The 24947-nt window shown below is 42.2% G+C and overlaps 1 long non-coding RNA gene and 2 pseudogenes across 2 annotated transcripts in view; all 3 read left to right on the top strand.

Annotated features, from left to right (window-relative positions):
* LOC144304151 (coiled-coil-helix-coiled-coil-helix domain-containing protein 2 pseudogene) overlaps positions 1-24947 on the top strand; it is a 176556-nt pseudogene that overhangs the window by 87934 nt on the left and 63675 nt on the right. The window lies entirely within an intron of this gene.
* Positions 8144-10707, top strand: LOC144303875 (uncharacterized). The gene is made up of 3 exons (XR_013370872.1): positions 8144-8712; positions 9867-9985; positions 10424-10707. It is a non-coding gene; the product is annotated as an uncharacterized LOC144303875 (long non-coding RNA).
* On the top strand, positions 19191-21103 carry LOC144303942 (vacuolar-sorting protein SNF8 pseudogene; annotated as a pseudogene).

Here is a 24947-nt window from a genome sequence, read left to right as displayed (position 1 = left end):
AAAGGATGCTTAAAGGGATTCAGCTCAGCTGAAAGGGATTCTTTCTGTTTCTCTGTTTTCTTTTTGGCCTGCAATGCAGATGTGATAACTAAAGTTTTAACAGCCCTGAGATGGCCTAAATAATAAAATCCTCACGTTAGGATGATGGAGAAAAAACACTATGACAGCCTGCAAGTCCATAGCTAGACTGCCTTTCTCCTTTAGGTTTGCTTTAGGCACTGACAGTGCATATTTCTTTTTATATGCAACAAAACCCAATCCTAACTGATATATTAGCAATAAAAAATCCCACCCTGAGTTCTAATCTTGAAGTTTAGAGCTTAAACACCTAAAACTACTGAGTATAATAAAAAGTATAGTTTGAACCACAGCTTTGGTTGTTATCTGTGTGCTTTCTTTGAAAAACCATATAGATAATTATTTAAACCAACTTCTATTTTTAGTTTGGGAAGTGTTGCTTTGGCAAAAAAAAAAAAAAAAAAAAAAGAAAGAAAGAAAGAAAGAAAAGAAAAGAAAAGAAAAAGAAAAATGGCACCAGATCTCAATAATTTCTAGATCTCTCTCACTAATATCCAACAATGGTATAAAGTTTCATCTTAGTCAAATTATCTATTTTCTATGTAGTCATGCGATGCTTTAAGTTTGTAAAGTATACCCACGTAATTAACTCATATGATTCTCATAATAGATCCATGAAGTAAGCAAGACAAACGTAATTAGATCCGTTTTTACCACCAATTCTCTTCTTCATACATCCCTTTGAGGTAGACGAGACTATCATTATGCCTAATACACATAAAACAATACCATGAAATACTTTCATCGTCTGACCCAATGCCTTGACAAGAAGTTGGCATTTAATAAGTACTTGCTGGATGCCTGGATGGGTGATCGGGTGAGTGAGTGTAAAAGGACAATGAGGCTCAGAGAGGTTGCAGGAGGTGTCAGTGTCACAACACTGGAATGAAAATTAGGATTTCCTCACGCATATCCTAATTTATTTCCCATTACAGTGTGTTGCCTCTCCCTAGACATTCATCCTCCAATTTGCTGAGCTGTCCATTTGTGTGCACTGTCAGTGAAAGGCGGCGTTCAGATGGTCACCGATGGTGGACTTCAGCTGACGCCCCAGCACAACATTGCACATACCACAAAAGAGTTTGCTTTCTCTGGCAGCTTTCCCAATCTTCACATATTAACGCTGTGCCAGCAGCCATTGTCCTTGACAAGTGACTGTGCTGGCAACATAGGATTCCCTCAAACAAAGTCCTTCACATGGATAGCCAGCAAGGAGTTCCATTTCTAACTTTGCCTGACACCCTCACACAACTGGAGTATTTGTTTCACTTGGGAAAATGTTCCAGGAGGCTTTGTATAATGGCAGTTGTTATGGTTTAACTTAAGGGCTTAAAGATTTGAACTAGGAAGCACAAGAGCCATAGTGGACTTGAACATTTAGAACATTTTCTTTCTTCCTAAAGAGCTGAGCAATGCACAAGAGCCAGAAAGATCTGAAATCGTCGCCCTGTTCATGCTGAGAAGTATGTCTAAAGTGAATGGCATTGTTTTGTAGATAATCAAGATGGAAATATTAAGCAATTTCTCCAAAGTCATCAAAGTAGTCAAGATAATAGTTATAGATTCTAAGTCCTCAATTAGTCAGGGAGCTAGTAAGAAGAGATGCTCAGCCTGCCACTTACTACCTGTGTGACTCTGGTGAAATCATTCTCTCTGGACATCAATTTTAATGTATTTATCATGGAAGTAATACTCTGACTCTCAGTGCTGGTGAAGGCTTAAATGAGATACTGTAAAGTGTCTAGCCATTTGGAAACCACTCAGTTCTATTGTTTTCATTCCTTCCTGCTTTGGATACTGGGGCCATTTCAGAAACCTCTGCCACATTCTGTGACCAAGCAGAAATGCTGAGAAAGCCAATATAATCTTTGTTAAAACTTTCTGGTTTGCTTTAGTGCACAGTTTATTTTTTTTTCTTTTTTTTTTTTTTTTAGTGCACAGTTTAGAAACTCTCCTCATATATAGTGTGCAAAAATACCCAAGACTATCTAGGAGACACCTGGCCTAGTTTGCTTGCTCTGTAGTCCTTCTGATTCTTTTATGTACTTTTGGCCCAGATTCTATAATAGGAATCAGAATGTCCAGGGGAGACACATTGGTGCCTGCCATTTTCCATTTTCTCACACTCCTGACCCAGAAAACCTTACCTATGCTTCTTTGTAGTTTACGCTTACTTTTATTCAGCAAATAGTTTTTAAGCAGAAGCTATGCACTAGTCACTAATAGAGGTGCTGAGAAGGTAGAAATGAACAAAACAGACAAAAGTTTTCTCTGTTTGTGGGGGAAGACACACAACAAACCAAGTAAACATGGTCTGTTGGTGATGGAGAAAAATAAGGTAGGAAAGGAGATAGGGAATGTTGGGGCTGGAGTTGGAAATTAAATCATTATCATCAGGAAAGGTCATGTAGGAAGATGAACCAGTAAAGACCTGAAGGAGGAAGGGAGTGAGCCATGCAGAAATCTGGGAGGCATGTAGGAGGCTTGGGAAGTATGTTGATCCTGAGGAAGGAAAGGTGCCTGACGTGTTCCGAGAACAGCAAGAGGGCCAGTGTGGCTGTGGCAGAGGGAACAAAGGAGAAAATTGTAGGACATAAAGTAAGATGAGTGAGGAGGCAGGAGGGGGCAGATCGTGTCCAGGCGTTATAAAGACTCTGACTTTTATGCTAAGTGAAAAAGAAGCCTGTGCTGGTGTTGAATGGGTAGGTCACATGATCTGACTTATGTTTTAACAGGACTATTCTGACTACTGTATTGAGAAATAGGCTGAACGGCAGTGAGACCAGTAAGGAGATTATTGCAGTAATCCAGTGAGAAAGGATGCAAATATTTGCCCATGGATTGGATGTGGGGTGTGAGAGACAGAGAAAAAGAACTCCAAGGGTTTTTGGCATGAGAAAGTAAAAGATGGTGTTGTCATTAACTTCTGTGTAGAAGACTACAGGAAAAACAGGTTCAGGAAAGATCAGCAGTTTGGTATTAGATATACTATGTTTGAGATGATCATTAGACATCCAAATAGAGCTGTCATGTAGGCAGTTGGATTTGTAGTCAGAACATAGAGGAGAAATTTGAGCTAGAGATATTAATTTGGGTGTTGACAACCTATACATGGTATTTAAAGAAGAGAAGACAGATATGGATGTGTAGGAACAGGCAGGTGGTAAGATCAGTAAATAGAGACTTTAATCCCATGGCTCGGAGAACCCATTCCTTCAAATCGTTTGGATGTAAGGTGCCTGGGAAGAAGAAGGAAACAGTGAGTTCAGTAGTTTTAAGATCCTTCAAGTGAAGAAGGTGATCAGCTGTGGGAGAACACTGGCTATACTGGGGTCTTCAGTAGGACATGAGGAAGTTCAAGGAACTGCAGGTAAAATGTACAAAATAAGACTACTGAGAATGAGCATGGAATCCCTGACTCACCCACAGAGTGATTCAGAGAGATCTGCTGGATATGCAGACTTTCAGAATATGTTACTCATACAGCATGGTTCATCTGTTTGTAACTAAAAGAAATAATTAGAGAGGTGCCTGGGTGGCTCAGTTGGTTGAGCATCCAACTTTTGGTTTTGACTCAGGTCGTGATCTCATGGGTCGTGAGATAGAGCCCCACATGGAACTCCATACTCAGTGGGGAGTCTGTTTGAAGACTCTCTCCCTCTGCCTCTCCCCCCACTCACATGCACGTTCTCTCTCTCTCTAAAATAAATAAATTATCTTAAAAAATTAAAGCCCACTCTTTGATCCAGTAATCCTACTTCTTGATTTGAATTCTAAGGAAATACGTTTTGATTATAGCAAAATATTTCTAGGTACAGATATTTATCATAATGTTATTTACAGAAATAAAAATACCTGGAAGCAATATAAGTGTCCCAAGAAGTAGGATGTTTAAATAAATTGTCCTATATACCTAGAGAATAAAACATTATACAGCCATTAAAAACAATGTTTATAATAATACTGAATAAACATGGGAAATGACTATATACAATGTTAGATAAAAATTAACATAAAATCATGTATGTATCGTGTGATCCTACTTTTATACATTCATGTGTGCAGAGAACACAGAATGAAAATAAACACACTCTGGGACGCCTGGGTGGCTCAGCGGTTGAGCATCTGCCTTCGGCTCGGGGTGTGATCCTGGGTCTGGGGATCGAGTCCCACATCAGACCCCGCACAGGGAGCCTGCTTCTCCCTCTGCCTGTGTCCCTGCCTCTCTCTCTGTGTCTCTCATGAATAAATAAATAAAATCTTAAAAAAAATAAATACACTTAATATTTGTCAGTGGTGGACTTGCAGTTGCCAAATATTGCTGATTTTCGAAATATACTATTTTTATAATTATATTCTTAAATTTTTAAAATTTTAATCAAAGATTAAAACAAATTCCTGAGTTGGCCCCAGTCCTCTGTGGGTTTGTCTGTCATTTCAGTTACAGATTCCATGAAGCCTCCCAAATATTTGGTACCCTATTCCCAGAACAAGTGGTCAAACATGAGTCATCAGACAAAAGGCCCCAGGGCGTTGAATACTAGCTGAGCTGGTCAAAATCTGTGACACGGGAGTGATGGATCCAGGTGTGATCTCCTCTGGAGCGCTGGTACCCTTCATCAGACTGGGATTTCACCATTGGAGCTGGCAGTGGGCCCTACTGTTTCTGGGACACCTCAAATCATCATTTGTGCCAGATTGTTTGTTCACTTGTACTCGGAATTCTTTGTAGCAGAGTCATTTCCTGTTGAGATCTCTTCAACTTTTCCTCTTTGACCCAGGGCTGACTAAAAATTATCTCTGCTTTACAGGGTGTGAAAGATTCTTCACAAAAATAAGCCATTTAAGGATACGTTAGTCTGTCATGGAAGAAAGGCAAAATAATTGGGAGGTACATTAGTCCCTCTGACCTGGGAATGAACAAGAGTAATCACAGGTGGGGCTGCTACCCTAAATCAATGCGTGCGTCGTGTTTTTTGGTTTGGTAAATCCACCCAGGTTTTTCCCTAGGAGTCTGGCTTTAATTTTTTTCTGCCTCTTTAAGATTAGGAAACCACCCAGGCCTCCCAGCTCTTGGCAAGCAACAGATTGACTTCATGTTGTTACTCAGCACTTTGTTTCTTATTGAAATGCCAGGCTCTGCACAACCGGTTTGTAAAGTCTGAAGATCCTCTGGGTGTGCCCAGAAACATAGCAGCCTCAGCGACAGAGAACTAAAAAGGACAGAGTGAGAACAGGAAAAAGGCTTTACAGCTCTGAGCAGCCTGAATCAAGCCCATGTCAACAGCCTAGACTCTTGTTAAACCCTTAGAGCCTCTTCTCTGTCTTCGGTTGGTTGCAGTCTCACCTGCTCTTCGGAGAGCAACGGCTGCTACCTTCTCCAGGCCAGTTTAGTCTGTTCTTCTGCGTTTCTTATGACACCTCTGTTTACTTATTTTTTTGGTCTTACTTACTAGTCTTTCTTGTGTCAGGCTTATTTCGGTATGCCTTAGCCCTGTAGATTTCCTTGCTGGATCATAAGCGTCCCGGACCATTAGAGTGACCCAGTTAGTTTCCCTCCCTCTTCCTTAGCATAATGCCTTGCACTTGATTAAACAAAGATCTGAGAATGCTGAGTCGTGCACAACTACCTTCCTTGGGTGGACCTCAGTTACTCCTGGGTTTGTCATAGCTTCAGCAAAGGCAGTAGTCTCCTAGGGTGGCCATGGCCTATAGGAATCTCCACGTAGGTGTGCCCTATCATGAAAGAGTTTCCGAACGCATTGTGGGGTTTAAAAAAATGTCTAAAGTAGTATATTTATTGTGATCCTTTTCCTGGGTAAAACAAAACAAAACAAAACAAAAAATAACTTCTGTGTAAAATGTGTGTACATACACCTGGAAAAAATGCTTAGAAAAATAATTTGGGTGATTATGTCTCCCATAGCTAGTGTCCATAACAAGAATTGGATATAGCGCAATTTCCTAATTGTGAAACATTATTTATATGAGCCATTCTTGGTGATAATTAGAACTAATCAGAACTAGCATCATCAGAATAGAGGAAAAGCTCCCACTTACCGTGGCTATTACAGATGGTGCTGCAAACAAGTGCACAGCAGAAGTGGTAGGACATCAGAGGGTTCTGACTATGTGGGGTAAAGGGCAAGGAAGGAAGAGTCTGTGTTTGTTATTATAGTTCTTGATGCACCACTTCTTTTTAAAGCTGGCAATAACCAAATACACTTGTGGCTATAAAAACTCATTTATTATTGAAATTACTATAGAAAAAAAAAAAACCTGTTCTGTGAGTCTACAGCTTTCTGCTCTCATTAAAATATGTCTTAAATCTTGGTTTTGAGTTTAAATGTGATTTATTTTTGATAGGAGATCCATTCATAAAGCACAAAACCTAAAGGTACCTAGTAGTATATCTGTAATGAAAAATTTCTCTTCCACTCCTCCTCCCCAGCCAACCCTCTCCAGTCTCGCTCGGTGTCACCTACCGTTTATGGTTTTTGATAATTTGAGATTTCTTAGAAAATACACCTATTTTGCCAATGGTGAATAACTATAGGTTACATTATAAAATATAAAATGAGTGTGCATGGGATTATAGGAAGTATTTATGTCTTTATAGCTTTCAGTATAAAGTTTTTCCCATTAAGTGAAAAATTTAAAGATAATTTCCAAAACCACTTTGTCAAACTGACAGACCTCCTGTCTGTATTGTCATTATTTCTAAATAACACCATTTCTCTGCCCCAGGCCCTAGGCATGGTTAACAGTATAGCTAATACCTTGTGGACAAAAAAAACAAAACATATCTCAGTCACATTCTGAAGCAAAACCTCTCAAATCTCCACTGGGACTTCGGCGTATTACTTGATGCATACTAATTAAATCAAAATAACTAATTAATATCTAATATGCTTGATCCACTGAAGGTGTTTAAAGTAATAGCAACAAAAATAATAATAAATTCTTAAGAGACATTGACCTGGGATCCCTGGGTGGCGCAGCAGTTTGGCGCCTGCCTTTGGCCTAGGGCGTGATCCTGGAGACCCGGGATCGAATCCCACGTCGGGCTCCCGGTGCATGGAGCCTGCTTCTCCCTCTGCCTGTGTCTCTGCCTCTCTCTCTCTCTCTCTGTGACTATCATAAATAAATAAAATTAAAACAAAAATCTTTAAAAAAAAAAAAAGAGAGAGACATTGACCTTGCTGGGATGGGTAGGAAAAGGTCGTATTTATTTTTTAAATGAGATTTTTTAAAAATCTTGATAACCGAAGGTAGGATACAAGGTAATGAACACATTTAAGTGATATAAATATGAATTTTAAGCTACTTTTACTCTGCCTGGAGTCAAGTGTTCTTCCAGGCCTGTTCCAGGGGTGAGAATTTGGGCAACAGATCATTTATCCATAAATATAACTTCTCTTCCTTGGAGCAGTGTATCTTAGACCCAGAAACTGTCAGCTCTGGTCTTGCTGTTATGCTGTCTATACATTCAACCCCCAGTTTTACTTGTTGTGCTTTCTCTTCTATATTCTCTCCTCCTTCCCTTGTTCTTAATCTATCTTCCTTTTTCTTTTTTTTTTTCCTTGTAGGAGGCTAACGTAAACCTAGGGTGGTAGAGTTGAGTGGGCACTGACCTAGGACCTAGGGAGCCAGGATTCTTGTCTTCTAAACTAGGTGCCTTATACATGTCACTTTAATACTCTGCTCCTTCATTCCTCCATTCAACAAATATTTGTTGAGCTCCCATCATATGCTAGAGACTGTTCTAGGTCCTAGGAGGTGAACACAAAATAAGGTGCACTTTGGGACTATGCACCTGGCCCCCCTGCCTGTCCCTGAGGAAGTCGGATTTCAGGACAGCAGAGGAAGCAGTGAGTGGGTACAAGCCTGTGGCCCCCCCACAGAGGCAGCGTGCTAAATGTGGGCACCGTGAAGACAGAGGAACCCCAGAGCAGAAGGCAGGGTGTGCAGAAGTGAAATAATGCTGTTGGATGGTGTCAGGGAGTAAAGGTGGCAGCGGTGATTTGGCTCTATGTCCTGGATCATACAAGCGGTTGTGAGAGCTTCCAGGGTCAGAACACAAAGCCAGTGTATACACGTGGGGTGGAGTATCAGGTGAAGCATGTAGCATGCTTTGTCCTTATAAACTGCTGACTGTCAAGGTGTCACAAGAACGTAGGCTCGCTTTGGGCGTTGGGTGAGAGAGAGTAAGTTTGGAAGTCAAGGAGAGTCCAGTGAATCCGGAACATATCATTTTATGAAATTTACCCCTTAGTTCTATGGGGTAGGGGGCTCTTTCTCTCCTTAGGACCTCGCATTCCTTATGCTATGACACTTACTGGATGAATGTATGGATGAAATAGTTTATGGAATTTGGAAGTATTATAGGGAGCATATCCTTGGCAGACAATTGAGAGAGATTTGTAATGAGGAACTGAGCAGTTTACCTCATAAAATAATGACACCTAAAACATTGTGACAGGTAGGGTGTTCTTAACAGTTTTACTCATCCAGAGGGTTCACTTTGAGCTGAGATGGTGTAAAACGTGGGAGGGGTGCAGGGCAGCCCTGTTCCAGCCTGTCTCCAGGACACAAGGAGGTGGCTCTCCCACAAGAGAAGGCCTGGGAATGCAGGTCAGTGGCTGATGAAAATGGGCACTGGGTGGGGGCAGAAAGAGGGTGAGGCTTGAAATCCATGATTAGAAGATAGAGTTTCATTTTCACATTTTGTGCTTTACTTTTGGCTAAGCCAACGAATTTCTGAGGCTCCACTTCCTTTTTTTGTAAAACAAGGATAAGCTGTACCACCTTTTACCTCTGTTCTAAATTTCTTCCTTTTAGAAAATTCTCTTGTGTTGGGGCACCTGAGTGGCTCCGTTGTTTGAGTGTTTGAGTATCCAACTCTTGGTTTTGGTTCAGCTCATGAACTCCCAACGGTGACATCAAGCCCTGTGTTGGGCTCTGTGAGTCTGCTTGGGATTCTCTCTCTCTCTTTTTCTCCCTCTGCTCCTCACCCCGCTCATGTTCCCCCCCCCCTCAAAATACAAGTAAATAAATCTTTTTTTTTTTTTAAAGAAAATTTTCTTGTGTTAGAAATTTCCTTGGATAGATACACTGTCCTTTTAAAGCATAAATACACCCTGTAGGGCCAAGTCTTTCCATCACAGGAAGCACAAAGTATCTTGTCACTCGAACTTCAAATAGATTTGATGCAAGGCCTTACTGGAGACAGGGAGGCCTCTTAATTGGGCTGCTCTGGATTGAGAGTAAACATTCAGGAAATGACTAGTGGACAGCATACAAGTGTCTGTGCAGATAACAATACAAGGAATCTGTTCACGGCTTTCTCAGGCATGATCAGAAGAGACAGCAGGTCACCTCATGGTGGTTGCAGTCCAGCCTCTAGCAGAGAACAAAGTTAGGGGTTTCTCCTGGCAAAGGAAGAGCTTGGGGGGTGGGTGGGCGGGGGAGATTCCAGATTGGAAGAAAGCCAGACAGATGTGACTTTAAATCCTGGCTGTGCTTTTCTTGATAACCCTTGTTTCTTTTCATCTGTAAAATAGTAATTATATTTAACTGAAAGTATTGTTAGGAGGATTAAAATAAAAGATATATGTCAATTCCTGGCATAATGTAAATACTCAGTAGATGATAGAAAATGTTATTTATTTTGAAGAGTCTCCTATGAAGCTCAGTAAACTAATAGCTGAAAGTGGAGAAGCCCGGAGACGAGTCAGAGAGGAGGAGCTGGGCTGGGGTCTGAGGTAATAATGAGATTTTTTTGCCAGGAGGCTGTGTTGCATCAGCAAGTAATGCAGATTTTAATAGGGCATCTTAAAGACTGGACACCCGACTGGTCGAAATGTGCAGTTTGGCTGGGATCTGGATGGGACAGGTAATCTTGCAGGTAAGCCTAGAAGTCTGACTTGTAGGCCCTTCTGTATACTCAGGACAAAAAAGGGGAGAAGGGAAGCAAGATTTTCTGGGTCTTAATGACAAAGTCCAGACATAACTAATTCATACCAGAAACACAGTCAGAAAATAGAGTTTATAAGAAAAATTGAGTGAATGATAAATGGTATCTGAGAAGTGTAGTTCTTTGCCCCCAAACTCTTTAGCCTCTACCATTAGACTCCAGTGAGGTTTAGATTCTGATATTGCCTCACAAAGTGGGTGACGTATACTCTTGTTTTCCCAAGACAGAAATAACTTTCTTTAGGATAAAACTAACACATAGTCCTTGCAAAATAAATACATAAATAATATAGGAAAGCATAAAGCATAAAGAAAGTATAAAGTCTATGCTTTTATATTAATATATATGCTGGTATATCCTTCTGTATAGGTGAAACAAACACCGGGACACCCCTGGAGCAGGACCCACACTCACTGGGACCAGACCAGACCCCAGTAACTTTACTACAAGATGACGGGGGCACTGAGTCCCAAAGCAAGGAAAGACATGACTTAGAGTGGGAATCCCTTTGTCTCCCCTCATGCCGGAGCGGTTCAGCCCCCATCACTGGGACCTACCCTCCCAACTGAGTCCCAACCACCTGAAGGTGGGTTATGTTCTTCTGGCTAGCCCACCTCTATTAAAAGTAAAAAATTATTTTAATTTTCATTTGATTACCAGTGAAGTAGCACTTCTTGTGAATTAGTCATCTCCACTAGTGTGAATTGCTTACTTTACTCTTATCCTTCAAAATATTATTTAACTAATAGGTTACTTGCTTTTTTCCTTACAGATTTATAAAAGGGTTTTATGTAACAAGATATTAAGTCTTTGTCATCTATTCCACTCTTCCTCGGGCTTGTCATCTGTCTTTTCACTGTATGCTATTCTTTCTCACAGGAATTTTATGGTTTTGCTTTTATCTCCATTTCAGTCAGTATTTCCACTCTTTAAATGCCCTACAGAATCAGATAGGAGAGCCTAAAGATTCAAAATCATGATGCTAAAAAAAAAAAAAAATCATGATGCTGGAAATAAAAGGTTGGACAAGGATACAAGGCTCTAAATATAACCATCAGGTGAATGGAACAGACAATAGGGGCTGAGGATCTTGTAGCTTCATAAAATCAGGGAAGTCCTAAGACCACACACTGTAGGTTTAGATGAGCTGTTTAAATCCTGGTTCTGTCAGTTACTAATGGGAAGGAATTGGGAAATTTGCTTAACTGTATCTCCATCTCCTCACCTGTAAAGTTTGGGATTTTTGTGTGGGGTGTAGGAATATTGTCAAGTTTCTGGCTTCTGTAAGCTCTCAATAACTGTTAACTGTTCTTGAAACCTGAGGGTTTTTAGGGCCTGGCCTATTGAAGAAGTAGGACTAGAACTCATCCCAGGAGGGGCATGAAGGAGACGAGACTAGAAGGGGGAGAAAATTTGAAGCCAGCGGCCCTGAGGATCCACACAAGATTGAGATCCACATGGCTGGGAGCTCTGATGGGTGTTGCAGGAGTTACCTGGACGAGTGGCCCTGAAGGTGGCCATGGAGTATGTGTAAAAGAGAGGGAAAGCAACAACCAGGGAAAGAAAACAAAGGAAAGATTGAGCTGGGAAAGAGAAGAAAGAACCCATCAGAATTTCCTGTAGGATGGGCAATTTTAAGCAAAAAGAAGAAACTGGATGAAAATGTCTCAGCCACCACGTGAAAGGAAAGCAAATTCAAGCTGCAGTCAAAAACAAACAAAAGCTGCCAACAATTGGTACTGACATCAAAATGAAGGCAAAACTTGCCCCAGCACCCCTGCCCCAGGATGGCTAAAATGGGAATGCCTGGTAGGAACAAGTATTGGAACCAAAGGACTTGCGGCTGGTAGGGGTATGAATGTGGACAGATCCTTTGGGTGACTGTTTGACAGGGTCTGCTCCAGCTGAACATGCTCCTACCCGGCACCCAGCAGCTCCGCTAGGACGTGGTCCCCGAACAGAAACGTGTATATTGGGTTCACCAACAGACATGCACGTTACTAGCAGCACTGATCATAAAAGTCCCCAGCTGGGAACTACCCAAATGCCCATCCACCGAGGATGGACAGACACACCGCGTCTGTCCTCCCGGTGGGAGACCACACAGCTATGTGGATGCAGGAGTCACGGCAACATGAATGACTCTCCCCAAACTGAACAAAAGCAATGGGCACTAAAGAGCGCTCATGCGTGATTCCATGGGATCCCATTTAGACGCAGTTCAAAAACAGGCAACACTAATTTTGCTGTTAGATGTTGTCTTAGTTGCTTCTGGCTGCTATAACAGAATGCCACCGACTGGGTGCATGAAACAACAAACATTTATTTCTTCTGGTTCCGGAGGCTGGGGAGCTCAAGATTAGGGCACCGGCAGACGCAGTGTCCAGTGAGAACCTGCTTCCCGGTTTATAGACAGTGTCCTTGGGCTGTGTCCTCACATGCCAGGGGCAGCAAGGGAGCTCCCCGGGGGCTTCGTCAGAAGGGCACTAATTCCAATCAATTTTAAAGGCCAACATCCAAAGACCATTCCAGTGGGGACTAGATTTTTAACAGATGAATTTGAGAAGGACATTCAATCTATAGCAGAAGCCAAAATATGGTTATTTTAGGGGGGGGGGGTTATTCTGTTGACTAAAAGGGGCATGAAGCTAAGAGAGAGTTTGCTCTTTGGATGTGTTGGCATTGTTCAGGCTCTTAATTTGGGTGATGACTACTTGTGGATGTTCAACTTGTAAAAATTTATCAAAGTGGGGATCCCTGGGTGGCGCAGCGGTTTGGCGCCTGCCTTTGGCCCAGGGCGCGATCCTGGAGACCCGGGATCGAATCCCACGTCGGGCTCCCGGTGCATGGAGCCTGCTTCTCCCTCTGCCTGTGTCTCTGCCTCTCACTCTCTCTCTCTCTCTGTGACTATCATAAATAAATAAAAAAATTTTTTAAAAATTTATCAAAGTGCATTTTATGTATTTAATTCTTCAATAAAAATGTAAAAATATTTGCCTCTATTAGACAATAAAAATTACTGGGCACCCTTTGTTTACTTATAGAAGGCGTAGCTGCTTGTAGTCAGCTTTATGTTGGTATAGACACAGATTTTGATTCTCATTTTCCATATTTATAAAATGTGTATGATAGTACCTATTTCACACTAAATAATATAGGCCGACAAGCTTTGAAAGTGATGCAATTGCATACAAATTGCTAGTGGGGGGACTGCCTTGTCTCCACTGCTGATGTTTTCTTGCTGTTAGCACAACAGCCCCTCTTTCCCCTACCAACCGCTCACTCCTGCCAAGAGGGTGAAACTGATTTGTAAGTTTGGCAAGGATAGCACAGAGCCCTCTTCAGTCTTTCCCTCTTGGAAAACCCCCCTGTCTAGTACAAAAGGTTATTGAACCTTAGGGAGGTTGAGTGCATTGTCCAAATTTAGACAGATAATGAGTCATAGAATTTGCACTCAGGTCTCTGACTACAAAGATCATGCTTTTAACCATTTCATTATATTATATTTATTTTATTAATATAAAATAAATTCTGAGTTGTATGGTACAGCTAAGAATACATTAGGAACTCAGGGAAGGGACTCTTCTACAATGGTCTAAGAACCAGGAGGCAGGTTCTTACCAGGCACTGAATCTGCAGTTCGGGATGACTACACAGAAGACTATAGGGGCAAATTCCAGGGTGCCTGGGTGGCTCAGTGGGTTAAGCATCTGCCTTTGGCCCAGGTCATGATCCCAGGGTCCTAGGATTGAGCCCTGCATCAGGCTCCCTGCTCAGTGGGGAGTCTGCTTCTCCCTCTTCTGCTGCCCTTGCTTGTGCTCTCTGTCTGTCAAACAAATAAAATCTTTTTTTGTTTTGTTTTGTTTTGAAAAAGACTCCAGGGGTGAACTCCTGCTAAATTCTCTCTGTGTAAACTCCAGGGGCTGATACAGCTGACTTAGCACTGACCTCTTTCCAGGCACTAGAAGAGGTGTCTGTTGCTTGCCAAGCAGAGAGCAGACTTTAACCTCAATGCCACTTGGTGAAGCCCCAGCATCTACCTGGTTTCTCCCTTGATTTAAAGGTACCTGCATTTTTTCAGGTACCTTTGTTGGTGTTTGCTATTGAATTCTGGGATTTATCCCATAAGCCATTCTAAGGGATGAGATGGGACAGAAAGCCTATTATCAAGCACCTGACACCTGAGAATATGTAAAGGCTATGTTAATAGCATTTCACAAAGGAAGATTATTTTTATTAAGGTATAATTTATGTTCAATAAACAACATTGATCTTAAATGTTCAGTTGGATAGTTTTTGACAACTTTACACTGCATTTTATGTATTTAATTGTAACCACTACCCAAAACAAGAGAGAGAACACTTTTGTCACCCCAGAAACATACTGTATGATTCTCTGTGTGTGTGTGTCTGTGCCTGGCTTTCTTCACTCAACATAATATTTTTGAGATTCATCTGTGTTGTTGCATTTATCAGGAGATTTCTTTTTATTGTCAAGTAGTAATCCATTGTATGGACGTACCACAACCTGCTTATCCCTTCTCCTGTTGGTGGACATTTAGGCTACGTCTAGCTTTCTGCTTTTATGAGTAAGGCTGCTATGAAGATTCTTTGAAAGTCTGTGTTAGCATATGTTTTCATTGCCCTTTGGTAAAAACCGAGGAACGGAACACTTAGCTGACAGGGTAGAGGTAGGTTTATCATTGTAAGAAACAGCAAACAATTCTCCGAAGGGTTGAGCCATTTTGTATTCATACCACCAATACTGCCAAGCATCTCAAAGGAAAATTTTGTGCCAAGCCAAGAGATGATGGCATCTTAGTAAAGAACATCACAGTGCCTAGGGTGGGAAAGATTCTGTGGGAATAATTTGGAGGGAGGAAAAAACAGCCAACAGAGGGGAGTGGATTGGCACTCACCAAATAGCATTCACCAGGAAGCCAGCCCGAGGGGACCACGTGGGCAGCAGGCTCCACCAGGCTCCGCAGCTACCAATCAAGGCTGTGTTCTCAGCTGATGACATTCATGCCACATGCCAAGCCCTCTGCCTATGATCCAAGCAATCTGGGCAACTTATTGTTTTTCCTCAAGTTGTACCTCATTGAAATTCTTTTTGGAGTATCCCTTTCAGTCACAAGTTCTCTTTCTTGTCCGGAAGCCAAGACCGTGAAGCTTAGTATAGCAGAGCTTTTTGAATTTGTGCTGTGAGCTTCACCTCTCGCTGGAGTATCAAAGCCGGCTCACCTGCCCCAGCTCCTGATCGGCTTTCCCTTGGCTTCCATGAGGTTGAGAGCAAGTGATTGTTCATGTTTTGGCTTCCTCCCCCCATGTGACTTTTAGCAAGGTTTCCATTTGTTTTTTATGCTACGATATTTAAGGGAGGGCAAAGCCTTGGCTCTGTTTTAAAATATTTCCATTTTAAGACAAAACTTCATTCTCTCCAAGTCTTTCTTTTAGGTTATCACGACAGAGATAAAAAATAGTGTGGCCTCGCCCCCAAAGGAATCAATCTTGACTTTCTTCAGGATCATCCACGCCTAATCATATATTCTATGATATGAGTAAAAATTCTTACTAAAGTAGCTGACCAGTGGTCCTCATTGTTTAGCCAAATTCTAGATGAGCGGGTGAGGACCCCAAATTTGGGCACAAGCAGGTTTCAGCATCTATTACCCTTATTTTGTTCCTCTAGTTGGCAGTCCTTGCAAGTGCTCAAAACACAAGCCCTCATTTTTTTTCTTCACCCTTCCCTTACAATGAAGGATTTGTCCCTCCTTTCAAAGGCAAATTCATCCACATGTGTTTTGCATCCCACTCCATCCTGCCTTCTCAGAGGATGTGTTCAATTGGTTATTACCTGCAGCCAAAATGATTGTTCTTCTAAATTCAGGTTTCTCCTTCCACAGTATAGACTTGATGCCAAGAAGTAGTTGCCCAGCCAGAGACCATGTTCCCCAAGCTCCCTTGCCCTTTAGTTGAGGCCACACGATGAGTTTTTGTCAATATAGTGTGATCAGAAGTGATGTTGGCCCAGAAGCTTAAAAAGCAGGAGTGGTTCTTCCCTCTTCTGTTCACTTGATAAGAGGGGCACAGCGAACACGGAACCCATATACTAAAGATGAGGGGACACAAGATGGCTGGAGCTGGAGCAATTATATATTGTTGGATCCTTTTGTCAGAGTGGTTATCATTAATCATTACCCCCAACTAGCATCTTATTTTTCTTTACATCTTCCACATTTCTCGCTAGTGGAATCTATCTGCATTCGGACATAACCAAGCATCTCCCATCTGACAGACAACACCCCCCTCACCTTGCTAAACACCTTCCTTTGGCTCCATGTTCCTGCTCAGTTTTCTCTTTACTTCCTTTCACAGACAATTGCATCAAGATAGTTGCCTAATGCAAAGTCTTCATTGCTTGCTTCCTATTCATTCTTTATCCCAACCTATAAGGCTTCTTTGCCATCCTCCATTAAAACTGCTCTTGCTGAAGTCCTTAATAACTGCTGTGTCCCTAAATCCAGCAGACACTTTAATGGTTCTTACTGTAATTCTCAGGATTTAACCTAGTTGACCACTTCTGCCTTCACTACATACTATCTTCTCCTAGTTCCTTTTTTTTTTTTAATGATAGGCACACAGTGAGTGAGTGAGAGAGAGAGAGAGAGAGAGAGAGAGAGAGAGAGGCAGACTCCATGCACCGGGAGCCCGACGTGGGATTCGATCCCAGGTCTCCAGGATCGCGCCCTGGGCCAAAGGCAGGCGCCAAACCGCTGCGCCACCCAGGGATCCCTCTCCTAGTTCCTTAAAACCAATCCCTTATGGTAAAGGCTCACAGGCTTTTTAAATTTATCATATCCAAGGCTGATCTCCAACCCCTGGCCCTCCCTTTTCATCTCAATAAATGGTACTTCCATCCACTCAGTGGCTCATGCCAGAAACCTGAGAGTAATTCTGGGTACATCCTTCTTTCTCACCACCCATAGCCAATCAGTCATCATATCCTGCCAATTTTACCCCCTTATTTTTCTCAAATGTAGATAACCTTCTTTATCTCCACTCTTCCCACACAACCTCTTCCATTCTCCATATATATGATTACAAACATAAATCAGATAATGCTACTTTCCTCTTCAGAAATTCCCACTGCACTTAAGATAAATTCCCTAATCCTTAATATAGCATACAAATCCTCACATGATCTAGCCCCTGCAATGTCTTTAGCCTTATCTAGCACTCGCTTCCCTTTGCTTATTGTATTCCAGCTTTTCTCCCAAATCTTTGGAATCAGCAAGTTCTTTGCTACCTCAGACCCGCTAACTGCAAGAACAAAAGTTGACTCAAATGTAATCAAAAAAGAAATACAGTAGCTCATGCAAGTGAGAAGCCTAAAAAGCAGCTGACTTCAGACATGGCATATTCCAAGAACTCAAATTATGCCTTTAGTGCTCTGTTGCTTCATTTTTAAGCTCTGCTTATCTTTGATTCCATCTTAACATGGACTGTCATAATGGAGGCAAGATAGCCACTGTCAGAGATGTCTATTTGTGCAGTGAAAAATCAATCTTACCCAAAGAGAGGTCTGGCCGAAAGGCTTTCCCCTTGGCTTCTGGGGGGTAACCTCTAAGCCCTTGGTATGTCATGTTTGATAAGAGTTTCTGTTTGCCTGGGGGCCATAGGCCAACCAGAGCATAACAATATGAATTGGGGTCGGTGGGTTGAGCAAAATCAGCAATGTGATTTCAGGTGGAGACTTTGAGTCATGTGCCATTAGTTGGCCTCTGGAGACTGAGATTAGCCCAGAATTTAATCAATCATGCCCCAATAAAAACTCTGGACACCATGTGCGTATTGTTACACATAGATGTCAAGAGAGTGATGCTATCCTAACTCTACAGGGAGAGGGCAACTGGAAGCTCCAGGTTTGCTACCCTCCTAGCCAATGTGTCTTGTCCTTTGGCTGATTTTAATATGCACCCTTTCCCTGTAATAAACTGTAATCATGAATATAGCAGCTTTGAATGAGTTCTTTGAGTCCTTATAGTGAATTATCAGAAGTGAGGGTAGTCTGGGGAGCTACCAAATTTGCTGTTGGTGTCAGAAGTGAGGGTAGTATTGTGCAGACTATGCTCCCTCTGGCTATACAGTGGGTTCTCACATTATTACACATTCTTAGCTTAATAACCACAGCTAAATAGTTCTGTTTTTTTTGATATTTTATAAGAAAAGTTCCAGGGAACATCTTAGCTAGCTAGCTTGAAGTGAACCAATCACCATTGCCTGGGAAGGAGAGTGCTGTGATCCGTCTCAGTTGGATATTTAGTAGAATCTATCTAAACAACAGGAAATGAGTTCCCCATAGGAGAGGTTTGGATTACCAATGCTGGGTGAACAGAAATAATGCATTTAATATGGGACTTTTATACCAGCATTTCCCTCAGTAACACTCCCGATTCTTATTCACCCCCATCCTGCTTTCTAATGACTAATCTACTCATCAGTTGGGTTTCAGATTAAATGTCACTTCAACAGAGAAGCCTCCTTCTTTCATTCCTCTCTAACAGAATGTTTTATAGCTCTTATCAGTTTTTGATTATATATCCATTTGTGTGATTGTCTTAAACTATTAAGCTAGTTTAATATCTTAATGCTACCTTAACTCTAAGCTGTATTAAGAACCACTTCTATACTGTTCATTGCCCAGTAGGTACTCAAAAATATCTGTGTGAGGAATGAATAAGAATGAAAAAAAATCTGTTAATGGATTGCCTACATCTCAGATCTCATGCTAACTCTTCAAATGTTCCTTTTTAGTAAGATGTCAGTAAACGAATATCTGCTTAAACTTTGGATTCAGTTGTTGGAACTGATAAAAGAAACTTGCCTCAATTTTGCAGTCAGGAATTCAAGAACTGCACAACCTTTAGAAGTAAAAATTATTGGGTGAATTATCATCTACAAAAACAAAATAGGTTATATTTGTATGGATATAGGTCTCTTGATAAACTAATAAAACCATGTGCTTCATTGTACATAGTGTTTTTATCTGATTTTAGCCATACAATAACCCATTGAGATAAGTAATGCAGGCAGATGTTTCTTTCATCTAACAGATGAAAAAAAAAAGAAGAAGAAGAAGAGGAAGAAGAAGAAGAAGAAGAAGAAGAAGAAGAAGAAGAAGAAGCAGCCTGAGAACCAGAAAGGTAAGGTGAATAGATGAATTACTCATGATCACATGGAAAACTTAGTAGTCAAAACAAGATTATTACTCAGCAATCCTGAAGCCTAGTCCTATACTCTTTCTACCAACTCAATGTTGCTCATCCTCTCAGTCTTACTGGAAATACATGCTGCTGTCCCCTACAGTCATGGAATATGTCAAGTCATACCATATTCAGTATAGTAGGTCTGAATATGAATACACTTCAGATTTTTACCTAGTTTGTGGGCACTTGTGATTATTGGGGCTTTTCGCATTCTTCATAACACTCCCTAAGTTTTAGTTATGGACTTTACTCCCATTCTCAATCCCAGTGGTTCTAATCATTTCCCATCTCCAATCCAGAGGTACCTGGTCAACAAGAGCTTAATATTCTCTAGGCTGTAAGTGTGGATAAAAGGATGACATATGGCCTACAACAGCTTTAAAGAGCCAATAAAATCTTTGCTAAGACTTTGGAATAGGGGCAGATACTCTTTCTCAATGGGCTTGAATCTGAGATAATACAAAGCTGGAACTTCTGCCTCATTTGCTTCCATATGGAACTTGAGGCTGAAGCCAATCATTGGAAGGCAGAGCTGAGAAATGAAGAAAAGCCATATCCTAACAATACCTTTGAGCCTTGAATTAGTGTCTAAAGCCCACCTGACCGCTGGAGTTTAGCTACATAATCCAATGTAGTCAGTTTGCATAGAATTTTCTGTCTTTACCATTCAGAAAGATCTTAACTAAAATATCCTGTAATAATGAGGAGATCCAGGGTCCCAGCAGCAGGGCAACCCACAGGCCCAGGATGGGGATGCATTGCTGTGGGGTGGGAACCGGCGTCACTGCCAAGAAGCTTGCTGAGGCCAAGTATAAGGAGCAAGGAACTGTCTTGGCTGAGGACCAGCTAGCCCACATGTCGAAGCAGCTGGACATGCTCAAGACCAGTCTGGATGAATTTACCAGCGAGCACAAGCAGGCAATCCGGAAGAAGCTTGAGTTCTGGGTGCAGTTCCAGGGAATATCTTGTGTGACATGTGTGCCACCGCTGGCATGGATCCTCTGCCTTCTGGAAAAGGATTTTGGTCTGAGATGATAGGTGTGGGAGCTGAGAGTCCCGATTATTGAAGTGTGTGAGGCTCTGAAGCATAGGATGGAGGTCCGATACCTCTGGGTGAACTACAGCAGCATGTGTTTAAGGGAAGGGGCAGGGGCGCCTGAGTGGTTAAGTGGGCTAAGCGTCTGCCTTCGGCTCAGGTCATGATCCCGGGGTCCTGGAACCCAGTCCTGCGTTGGGCTCCCTGTTCAACAGAGAGCCTGCTTCTCCCTCTCCCTCTGCTGTCCCCGCTGCTTGTGCTCTCAATCCCTCTCTCTGTCAAATAAATCAATAAAAGCTTTAAATTAAAAAAAAAAAAAAAAAGGAAAGGGCAAATTTGTACAGGATGTCAGCCAAGACGACCTGATCAGGGCGATCAAGAAGCTCAGTCACGAGGCACTGGCTTTGGCGTGGTCCCCGGGGGGCGCGCACCTGGTTCATGGTTCATGCTGCTCCGGCTGAGCTCAACCCCGAGCCCCCGTGGGAGGCGCGTGGCCACGTGGCTGTCACTGATGTCCAAGCGGGTCTCGGGTGGGAGGCGCAGTGCACACGGCGAGCTCCCGGACACCTGCTGCAGGAAGGCTGGCCCAGCCGGCCCAGGCCCCGGGGGCCCACCCCTGGCGGCCAGCGCGTCTCAGGACACGACAGCCGGCCCCTGACTCCGGGAGCACAGAGGGGCACAGCAGCAGGCCGGGAAATCAAACCTCAACAGCTTTGTCTTGCGCTTTTTAAAGAAAGAAAATAGTAAAACATCCTATGGTGACGAAGTTTCATTCAGTCGCATTCCCATACTCTTCCTTGACAGGGAGAGGAAAAAAAGGATTTACAGCTATTTCCTGCAGAATTGCATTGCCTACAACAGATCTGGCTACAAAAAAACTCCCAAGCAAGGCCCCCCACAAAGAAAACAAACAAGATGTAGCTTCACTAGGATTTTGTTGCGTGTTCTTCATCTCAAGAGCTTTATTTGGTGCCATTCTTCTTCGGATTAGTGATGAGAGGCCACTTGCTCTCACCACCCCGTGGTCAGACTCAATCCCTTATTCTGGTCTCTTACACGACCAGCTGGTAGGCCTTCCAGAACATCCCCCAATGTGGTTTGATGCTCTAGACGGCCTGAACACAGCTGAAGTTCCCTCTAGCTGTCTATGTCTACACCTTCCTCCTTTCTGCCAAATGTCACAGCAAATCTGTTCCAAGAAAAACTTGCTACAAGTCTTTCTAATCTTAGAATAGAATCTCCAGGTATCATCTATTTGCAAAAAAATGTACCTGTCCAAAAGTAAAGCGTAATTAATGACTCACTTTTCTGGTTGCCAGCCTCACGGAAACAAGAACAAGGGGAAATACTATAGGAATGATTTTAAGGTCAGAAGAATCTAGTATAAATAGAACCATTTAGTTGGCAATAATAATTTCAGCGAAGATGGTTTTAGATTTTCTTTTAAAAATTCTAAGTGTCTGCTATCTCCCAGGACAAGATGAATTTAGCTGTGCCGTGGTTAGTGACTCTAGACACTATTTATTTGCCAAAATGATGAATGTTTCCGTCTTCAAGGGAGCTAACACTGCCTAATTGGATGTCATACTGCCAACAGATGATAGGAACATAATGAATGGAAATGATTTGTAAACTCTTTTGTAACAAGGACTTTAAATAACACATTGTGAGATTGGACTAGTTCTTCTCGAGAGATCATATCTTTAAAAGGGTATAGGGGCTGAAGAATAGATGTAAGCCAATCCCTTTTATATGTGCATAATTCATGATATTAATCCTTAAACCATATATGACCAAAGATATAGAGCCATATTATTTTCTAAGCTCAACAAAAATAAAAGAGAGGGTTGCCCACGTTATTTTTTTTTTCCACACGATTCCTAGAGTATACATGAAAATAGTCATACTGAAAGAGTAGAAGTCATGATGGTAGGCACTTTGACCCTGTGCAGCTCTCAGCTAGTCCATTGTCTTTGGGTCTCTCTTCATATATAAAATGGAGAATTGTGTAACTACCAAGAAACTACCTATAAATTTGGATTGCTAAAACAGAGCACTTTTTGACTGTAATTCCTCTCAGTTTCAGTTCTGATCTAAATACAAAATGTGTATCTCAAAGAACTTTGAAGATGATCACAATAGCTCAAATGAAGAAAAGGAGGGCCTTAATGTTAATATTCTTCATTCATTCATTCATTCATTCACTCACTCACTCACTCACTCACCTGCAAGTACTTTTGGGCACTTAATTAGCATTGGGCCCTAGAAGAGGTGCTAAAGTTCCAGTCATCATAGAGCTTATTTTCTGAAGGTGAGGATGCATCATAATCAAATGAATATATAAAATGAAGTATGTCAGAAAGTGCTAAGTGCTGTATAGGAAAGTAGAGCAGAGAGGGAGTGCTCAAGATTGCCCTTTTTATATTTGGTCCATTTGAATAGAGACCTAAAGAAGGTGAGACAGTAAGTCAGGTTATTTCCTACCTAGGAATAGCAGGTGCAAAGGCCCTGAGGTGGGAGTGTTTGACATATTGTAGGAGCAGCAGGAATCCTGGGTTGCTGGAGCCCAGTGAGCAAAAAGAAGAGTGGTAGAAAATGGGATCCGGGCAGCCCCGGTAGCACAGCGGTTTAGCGCTGCCTGCAGCCTGGGGTGTGATCCTGGAGACCCGGGATCGAGTCCCACGTCAGGCTCCCTGCATGGAGCCTGCTTCTCCCTCTGCCTGTGTCTCTGCCTCTCTCTCTCTCTCTCTCTGTCTCTATGAATAAATAAACAAAATCTTAAAAAAAGAAAAGAAAAAAAAATGGGATCCAATGAAAGGAAAAATAACAAAAGAAGCTGAAGTGTTCTGTTTACTTGAATATGAATTGGCCTCATCCCCTTATTTGTGGCTCCTTTGCTACTAACATTGAGTAGAGGAAGATCTACTGGTGCCTAATAGTAACATCTGCTCAGATTTGGGTGGGATCAGAACCTGAGACTTGCCTTTAGTACTGGCCAGAAAAAAGTTGTCCCTTGGTGTGCAGAACAGCATTTTTCTTTCATTTCCAGGAAAGTTGTTGTTTTCAGCAAAGTTTGACTTTATACTCACTTACTTTATATCAGAGACTTTGCTTGTCCTCCCTTTGCTCTAGTAGGAAGCCCTGTTGTGCTCCTGCTAACTCAAGTGTGGTGGATGTGGCAGGACAGGCACTCAATGTCCGTTCCCACCTCCCTCATATTGGTCTGCTGATACCACAGCTAGAAATCTAAAAACCACTTGTTCTAGACTCCTCATCGGGGAGCTAGAATTTGGGATATGAAATCATTTCCACGGATTGGACACCCTCACACCAGTTAGGAAGGTCAAGGTGAGGCTTTCCATTTCCTTCCCCATCTCTACAACCCAACATACTATTTTCGCAGTACATTGTGTTTCTGGGCACCAGCTTCACCAGTGTCAGAGGCAGCTACAGAGGTGGCAGCAGCAATGACCTTCAAGGCTACATTAGGACTTTCATTATCCCTGGCACTCTTGCCTCGATGTGGTACATCCTCCATTAAGAAAATAATAAAAACTGTCTTCTAGGACTATCCTGGGATAAATATGAATGTATTATCATATATTGAAACATTTAATTCACCTTAAAAGTTCTTTTTTTCCCTGGTTTTAAAAAAAATTCAACTATTTTTGTGGACTCTTAAGTCTTGCAGGCCCTAAACACTGCCTGCCGTACCTAAGGGGCATTTGGCCTCCTGGATTGCAGCTGAAGCAATGTGTTCACAAGGCCCCCATTTCTAGAGGTGGCGTCTTCCCGACTGTGGCTCCCTGGAAGGCCTGTTTGCTGCGTCGTTCTAGGAATCACTTCTCGGTAACGCGGCTATTCTTAAGGTTTTGTAAGCACCCAATTCCCTATGTTATACCCAAACTTTATTGAAATAATTCAGAATCATTTTTGTTTTCCATAATTAAACTTAATTGCTAGAACCCAGGTTTATACCATTATTCTCATGAATCCTTCAAGTCTGTTCCTTATCCTCACTTTACCAAATCAGAATCTCATCCTCAGCCCTGTGTTCTCCTGCATTCATTTACCATTTTGCCTTTCATGGTAATCTTTGGGATCTGCACCCCGTTGTGGGGAAAGTCCCTAAGCTTCTGTATTCGTCAGCATTCTGGAGAGAAAAAGAACCAATGCGATGTACATGCGTGTGTGTGTGTGTGTGTGTGTGTGTGAAGATGGAGATCTAGATTTATAGATACAGATCAGTGTGCATATATAGTCTATCTATTCAGAGAAAGGAAGAGAGAGAGATTGATGGATATTGATTAAGGAATTGGCTCACACCCTGTGGAAGCAGGCCAGGCCACAACCTGCAGGGTGGCCCGGCAGCCCGGAGACCCGGGGAGGGGCTGATGCTGCGGGTCAAGTCTGTGGGCAGAACTCGCCCGGCTTCAGGGAGGGTCATCTTCTGTTAAGGCTTTCAGCCTGCTGGATGGGGGTCACCCACATTCTGCAGGGCGATCTGCTTTCCTGAAAGTTTGCCAATGTCGACGTTCATCTCCTCTAAGAAATGCACTCACAGAAACACATGGAATAACGTTTGCCC

This window comes from Canis aureus, chromosome 33 (assembly GCF_053574225.1).
Source record: "Canis aureus isolate CA01 chromosome 33, VMU_Caureus_v.1.0, whole genome shotgun sequence".
NCBI classification, from domain to species: Eukaryota; Metazoa; Chordata; class Mammalia; order Carnivora; family Canidae; genus Canis; species Canis aureus.
The sequence above is the reverse complement of the archived record's forward strand: the minus strand, read 5'-3'. Positions and strand labels throughout refer to the sequence as shown.